The sequence below is a fragment of the Dendrobium catenatum genome, unplaced genomic scaffold (genome assembly GCF_001605985.2).
Source record: "Dendrobium catenatum unplaced genomic scaffold, ASM160598v2 fragScaff_scaffold_238, whole genome shotgun sequence".
Lineage (NCBI taxonomy): Eukaryota > Viridiplantae > Streptophyta > Magnoliopsida > Asparagales > Orchidaceae > Dendrobium > Dendrobium catenatum.
The window spans coordinates 268,790-276,958 of NW_021318700.1; the positions used below are offsets into that span (position 1 = coordinate 268,790).

Consider the following 8,169-nt stretch of genomic DNA (forward strand, 5'->3'; position numbering starts at 1 on the left):
GTGTGTGTGTGCACGGTTACCAAATTGTAATCACACTTTCTCAGATTCAAGAAAAGTATAAAAAGTTGAGACTTCAAAAATAATATTTCTAATTTAATCTAAGTTGAAGACTTCAACTGTCTCGAGTATGATTTTCCTAAAACGTTAGTACACACAAATAATAAAAATAATATTTTCAATATATATTAGGAGAAATCTAATGAATATAATAATATTTTGGAATCATAAAAAATTCACATGATATGAAAACATAATTATGAAAATTAAGTTGCAATAATCTCCCCTTTTTAGATTATGGTAAAAAATTTATTGTTTGAGTTAATATTTAAAATAATTTTTCTCCTTAATTGTAATAACACTCTCTCAGATTCAATATAATAATAAGGGGTTCCCATGAAGATAAAAAACAACAAACCTAAAAATAAAAAAGAAACCAAATAAAAAATAACTCGAACAAAAACATGAACACAAATGAACATTCAAACATTCAAAACATACACACATACACTTAAAACATACAAATACATGCACACACATTTGCAATACATGTATAATAAACATTATATACATACATACATCAATCATAAAATAATACTCTGACTCCCCATTTAGATAATAATTAAAAGGGAAGTACAACTTGAAATGAAAGGTTTCTATAGATAAACCAAAAGAGTTGAATGAGAAAAGGATTTTAAATCAATTTCAAATATAATGTTAATTTCATAATACTAAAAAGAAATATTTTTAAATTTTAAATCAAAGAACATCTACGATAAGAAAAGTAATTGTTCATTCTAGACAAATAAAATAAAAATGATTATTACAAAAATGACGAAATAAAGATTAGTTAACTTTGAATTCAATATTGTATATGATTATTAATTAGATGAATTTGGATTAGAGATTGAATAATAGTGGAAATAATATAATAAAAATTTTCAATTGGTGACATTGCATGCACAAGTTTTCAAAGATTTTTGGCACACTTTGTGCATCTTTTCTAATTGGGTTATTTTTGTGCCTCTTTTCACTTTGAGAACTAGCGTATCTTTCCTATTTTTGTATGCTTTGTGTATTTCCATTTTTTTACTCTCTGGGTCTTTCAAATATCAGTAATCTAAATTCAAATTTTACTAATAACAAAATTAAATATATTAAAAGAGAAATAAAAATAATAAGACATCAACCTTCAACAATTATAACTTAGATATTTTTGTATAAAAGAACATGAAATTAATCTCCTTATCTAAATCTAGTAATAATTTTAATTTAAATATTTTGAAAGATTAAATTTTGTAAGGAAATTAATTTGTAGAGTGAAGTAATTGATAACCCATTTCAGTGATCAACTTCAAAAGGTTTTTCTCTTTAAGGACACAAACATTTAAAGAATTTAGAATTAAAATATGTCAACAAAATATATCACATTGCATTGATATAAAGGATTACATACAAATATTTCATTGATACCACACATAATAACAATCAATAAATATCATCACATAGATACAAAACAACATATAAAACCACTACACTCATAGAAGAAAACATTAGAATAGCAAACACAAAACTCAGAAGCAAGAACAACAACAAAGTACATTTAGAAATTTGAGCAGCCCTGATCTTGAGGAGGCTGGTTGAACATTGAAAATTAGTTATTAATTAAAGCTACATTCGTGTTGACCGTGTAAAATTAACCATGGATCCAACCCATGTCTTTCTGATATCTTGCATCCTTTTGATTTAAGTGATTCTAAATTTAATCAAAGCGTTGATCAAAATGAGTCTCTATTCTATCAACACGCTGGACCATTTCTTGATAGATATTCTGATCAGGTCCAAGTGTGGGCACTGGAGTAGGATCTCCATCTTCTTCCTCTGAATCATCACTCTCATAACTCTGATCCTGCCCAAAAAGTGCCCAAAAAGAGGCATCAGTGAAGTAAATAGGAAGTTTTATGGGAGGATCAGGATGGATCATATTGGACTTCTTTTCTAGGATGTAGGAAACTATATATCTTAAAGCCATATTTTCTTTCTTTTATGATGTGAAAGCCTAATATTAAAAAGATTTTAAATGTAGTCCATGATGAGTTGGGCTTCATCAAAAGAATTTTTTAGCCATAATCAGATATATGACTGTGAACTAAAGTGGAGTCATATTTATACAATAACCAGTTTTAGGGATAATTGAACTTCTCAAAACATGCTACATGACCCGAGTATTTTGATTTAAAGTGTAGACCCTAGACAAATGACATACTTGGTAGATACCTCTAAGAGTTTGATTAAAATGGGCTCTTATCCCTTAGGTTCTCAAATGAAAAAAGTTGACTAAGTCTTCCTTGGTAATTTATATTTGTTGTTTATGAATATAGGAAGTAATCCTAGAGTGGTCCTCATTAACTCTCATATTGGACAAGAAGTATTGGAAAGTCTATTTGTGGTTGACATATATGAGAGTAAGGATGAAAGAAAGTTGAGTCAAAGCAAACAAGGGCATGACAGAAAAGTGAAGATCACCCTGAATGAGAAGTCTAAAAGGGGTGATTTTGGTAGAAGAATACTTTAAGTAGGCAATTTGATTCTCCTTAGATAAAAACTTATCATCCCTACCACTTCTAGAAGAGGAACCCATAGAAAGATAGGGTCATTTGAAAGAACTTGTCATTTCTAAGACGAGGGCTCTAGAGGGTTTTAAAATAGATATGAAAGTGAATGAAAAATATATTAAAGGCCCTTCTATTTAAAGGAAAATGACCTATCGTACAGTATAAAACTTGAATCGTACATATGATTTTAAAATTGTACATGACGAAAATATTTTTGTACATACGAACATAAAGCGCCAAAAATGAAATGGCATTTTATAAAACACCATTTCTAATGAATCATTTCGTATAAGCTTTTTGACCATACGATCGTACAAATGAATAGGTGTTCATCCAGGACAATCAGAATATTTTAGATCATTTTAAAGCTGGTTAGGTTCATCCCCCCAAAAAAAACTAACAAGTTGATTATACAGACAAAATGTGATTTTATACGTATGATCAGTAATTAATAACTAACTCTAACTAGTAAACAATTCCCACGCGTACAGACAAAACTATACAAATCATACAGTATGATGACATCATCGTATAACATAAACCCTATGAAAAACTAAGTTTTGCATGCTCAACTCTGAAACCTGCCATGCATATACTACATAATTCATACGGGATGAAAAATTTTGTGTAGTATAAATAGAACACTTAAAAAATAAGTTATGATAATTAAAAAATCTTCTCAAAACTAATCATTTTTCATCATGTGACATTATTCACAATAAAAAAAATACACAACTAAACACAAAAAATAAATAAAATAAATAAATAGAAATAAACTAAACAGACACATATTTATAATACATCAAGTTTATAAAATTTTCAATTCAAGCATTAAGCTAAATTACACCTAACCTAGTTTTTAAGGTGCTAAAAGTGTCAAAGTCCAATGTTTTTGTAAAAAAAATTGTAAGTTGATTTTCTATAGTAACGTGATTCAATTCAATCTCTCCCTTAGCTAAATTATCTCTAATGAAGTGTGTGGGTCTCCGAAAGGATTCTTCTTGTGGGGAACATAATGCAAAGGGTGCAACTGCACTATCTCGTATGACAAAACTATCGTAGGTATTTACACTCTACGCAAGCAGGCCAATGGAAGAGCATATGAGATTATATATAGGATTAATCATGGAGGATAACAACTTTCATATACACACCTCGATGGGTAATAATATATATAACCTATTCAAAGTCACGAGATTTCCCCCATTTGATGCATTACTTTGAATGAGTTTATTTGATGTGGGGATTGATTTCCCATGGGCACAATCCCCCATGGTTAATTACATCTTAGGCCTCGACCTAAAAAAACTCTCGATTAAGGATGTTGTATTATTATATTCTTAATTTAGTACATAGAGAAAGTTTCTAAGTTCTATCCCAAATGGGATAAGCTCTTCACTTTATTTTTAGTGATGATTAAACATTTTTAAATAAAGAAAGATGAGATTAAAATTTTAACTTTAAAATATCAAAGATTGAATTTTCTATCATAGGAGAAATGACAGATTTAGAATTCATTAGAAGTTGATGCCGTAAGGGGACTTACAGCTTAAATGCCACAAGGGATCTAAGCAGCCTCGACCTGAATTTACCACCCTGCTCAAAAATGGGTACTAACTAAACTCCACCTAGCGTATCAAATCCATGTTGTATAGTCTTATGCAAATGCAAGAGTGGTGGGAGGCATAGAAAAAGAAATGGGTATCAAACCCGACCATAAATGATATTATGCACATATAAAGTGAACTATCCATCTATGTTGCAAAAGAAAATTTTATATACTGACTCAAGGCTATGCATGTGTAGGTAGGGCCGATCAAGACTGACCAATAGTCACTTTGAAGTGAACAAGGCTTACTTATTGTAATTTTAAAAAGTGACCCTTTAAAGGGGCCATGCATTAATTTTTTTTAGAAAGATTGGTTGATTTTAATCCTATATTCACTTTTCATCTTGCTTTAATAAATTTTAGTTTTATAGAAAATTTAACATCCTAAAGAGCCTAACGTTGACTCCATCCAAGCCACCCCAAAGCAAAATAAAGGAAGAAATCTAGGAAAAACCATACAGTTTTAATGTGCAAACAAAGTAAACAATCATCACATCAAAATCATAGAAAAGAGTATCCAATGTCAATGGTAAGTGTCATATAATATACATTCCAGAGTTCAAAAAAGTAGTGGTAGCCAGGCTCCACTGATAACAACCTGGATTCTAATCATATAGAACGACGCAAGTCTTAAAATGAGGCACTTTTACTCTTTGCTCTTCATCTTCTGATTCTTATGTGGATCATCTTACTACGTTCTTCTGTTAGTACATCCTCAATAGGAAATCCAAATAGAAAAAGAATCCCCCATAGAGGGACTTTCTTTTCCCATTGGATTCCTAATATTTCACTAAAATGCCTCAGTTAAAGACTTTCATAACTTTATATATTGAATAAATTACATCATAATTATAAAAAAAAAACATCTAGACTCTCTTATAGAGTTATCCTAAGCAATTATAATCAATCATCCCAATTAATTATATATATATAAATAAAATGTTCAAACAAATCACATTTGGCCGTACTCTTATTTATTTGGGGGCTAAGCAGCTAAGCACCTATAGCAGTTATATATATATATATATAATGCCCCTTTATCACTATGTGAAAACGACCACCTGTAAAAAATATCGTAAGTGTCAAAATTGCTCCTAACTTATAGGTAGTCTATCGCTCACAACATTGTAAAAAGTAGATAATAATATCATATAAATCATCACAAAAAGCTAACACAAGTAGAAAAACAAAAAAAAACACATTTCACATGCAGGACGTCACATCATAAAGCAAAAAGGAAAAGAAAGCACAGGCCTAACCTAGAGCTGGAAGTCGTGTCCTAACAAATAAGTTTGAGTGTGTGTAGTAGGCTATGTGGTTTGGAATATTTCCTATATAGGATAATTAGTTCAAGTTGTTTGTGATTTGGTTTGTTAAATGTCAAAAAGAAATTTTAGTTTAAGTTTTAGTATTAGTGTTTTAAAATTAATTTAAAGGTGCTTTAAATTATGTGTGTAGTTAATTTATAAGAGGGTTTAGAAATATTTTATTTTAACAAGTTTTAGTTTAGGTTTGCTCTCTTGATTTAGTCTACATCTTTTAATTTTTAGGTTTGTTAGAGATTGATTAATGGGTTGGTTAGACTTAATTTAAGTTTATGTTCAAGTTTGCATTTTAGTGGTTATGTATGTTAATTATAGTTTGATTGAAACTTAGGTGTTTTAATGCATTTTGAGTTGGATTATGATTGATTTATTGGTTGATTATTAGTAAGTTATGACACACTAAACCTAGGATAACATGTCACATAATTTTTTATGTTTAATGTATCTATCCTATAGGGAATATGCATCTAATTCTATGTTATCTTAGACTTGGTCCTTAATTTTTGTCCTTAGGTACCACTAGAGTTATGGAACAAAAAAGAATTTTGTTTCTAACCCTTTGAACATTCGCACATGTATGAATGGGTTTATGGATCTATAAATAAAATAAGATAAGAAAATAAGCTAATAATTAAAGTTTCTACATAGTCTTAAAGGATTGGGGAACATGCAACCATGAGGGCTCCAAAAAGCTGTTTAAGTTTTAAGAGAACTTACTATACCGGGGGCTATGACCGGTGGTTCCGCTCGTAACACCCCCACTAGAATGAATGGAGGCGACCGATTCTCATACTCATTATCCAAGCTCCTTCATCCAAATAGCTTCAAATGTATCTCACAAATAATATAAGGAGAGAAAATGGAAATGGAGTAGACACCATTCAAGAGAAGTACAATCAAGTAAAAATATAACTAGCAAATAATCTAACAATTGAATTCATCAAACACACATGCATTGTCATTAGAACATAAAGCAATATGAGAATTTTCTAATAGGAGCATAAAGAGAAGTTATGTGTAAGTCATGAAGAAAATATTACTAGCATGGGGCATAGAATATGCTATCATAGAATATATGAGAGAAATATACATAGGGCACATAAAGTCATGTTATCATGAGTTAATGAAGATTGTACAAAGGGCAACATACATGAAATATGAGGAAGCTTTCTAATATGGATGTGAATTTCTACACTTCATAGTTTCAAACATGTTTGGGAAATTTTTAACAATGCTCATATGATGTGAGATACATAAAAGATTTAAACATGGACAATAAGTATAAACCAACACAATCAACTAATCCTGTAATATAACATATATAAGAAAGTTGATGTGTATGAATGTTCACTAACATTGGCAAGGGAAGCTAATAGAGAAACACATTATACATTAAGCATATGAAAACTCATTAACATAAAATATGGAGGATGGCTACACATACATACATCTATATTACTTTTATAGACATCAAGCAACATATGGGAGGGGTTGTTAACTATGACAACCTATGTTCAAAAGAAGTCAACGAACGAAATAATTACATGCATAAGCAAGTAGTGAAGTAGATAATTTAATATAATTATATATATATATATATATATATATATATAAGACTCATAATGTTGTAGAAGCATCGGCTTGGCCAACCAAACTCAATTGAGTTATGTTGACCTATACATTCATCACAAACATATTTACATATATTTTTATTTTTAAATCATGAACATTTAACATACAATTTATAATGAATAAAATCTATGTTAGCATTACAATAAAAATATATGATTTTCTTTAATAAGACTTATTGTACTAAATTAAAATAATATGCATGATTTTATTATATGAATTATTTCAAAATCAAGATAATTAAACAAAAATTAATCTCGACAAAGCTATATATATCACACCATATGCAATCATTGAAGTAAATAATATTCATATATATTAAAAGTGAAGAACTAGTTAGCTTGTTCATTGAAAGATGGCATTCGTCTCCCATGAGATGCATATAGGAAAGACTTTTTTTTTGGAAAATTAGAGGGCAAAAGTCCATAATTCATTAAAAACTAGTTACATGACAGGTAAAACCTATAAGGAAAAAGAAAAAAGAAGCTTCCAAGAGGAAGAAATAGCAAAATTACAGGTTTAAGAAATCAAAAAACTAGGTGGTAGCTACCAAAAACAGGGCTCAGGCTATTGCCAACGGTGAGGCGGAACCCCTTGGTTGCAGAAGAAGAATCATTTGTAGACCCTGAAAGGAACTTGGAGAAAACAACCCATGCCATCCAAGGGGGCAGAAAATGCAATACTAACATCATCTCCCACAAAAACCACCAAAGAGACATCAGGAATTCAAAATTCAGCTGAGAATCTCAAAACTGTTTTTAAGCTCATCGAATTGCTTCCATTTCCTTACTTTAGCTAGAATAGCCTGGCGGATAATAAAGATGATCCTGGAGGGGCTTTTCCAAACATTTTCAAATCTTCTTGAGTTTCTCTCCCTCCATAAAAAGTAAATAGAGCTGCAAATGGTAAAATAACAGAAATACTTTTCCCAGCTACAAAATTCTTGAGAACCACCAAAGAAGTCAAAAGTTTGCATAAGATTGGGCCTAAGGAG

The 8,169-nt window shown here is 30.2% G+C and overlaps 1 pseudogene; it reads right to left on the bottom strand.

The window, feature by feature from the left end:
• LOC110094073 overlaps positions 1 to 7,834 on the bottom strand; it is a 27,532-nt pseudogene extending 19,698 nt beyond the window's left edge.
• Positions 7,835 to 8,169: the final 335 nt, after the last annotated feature.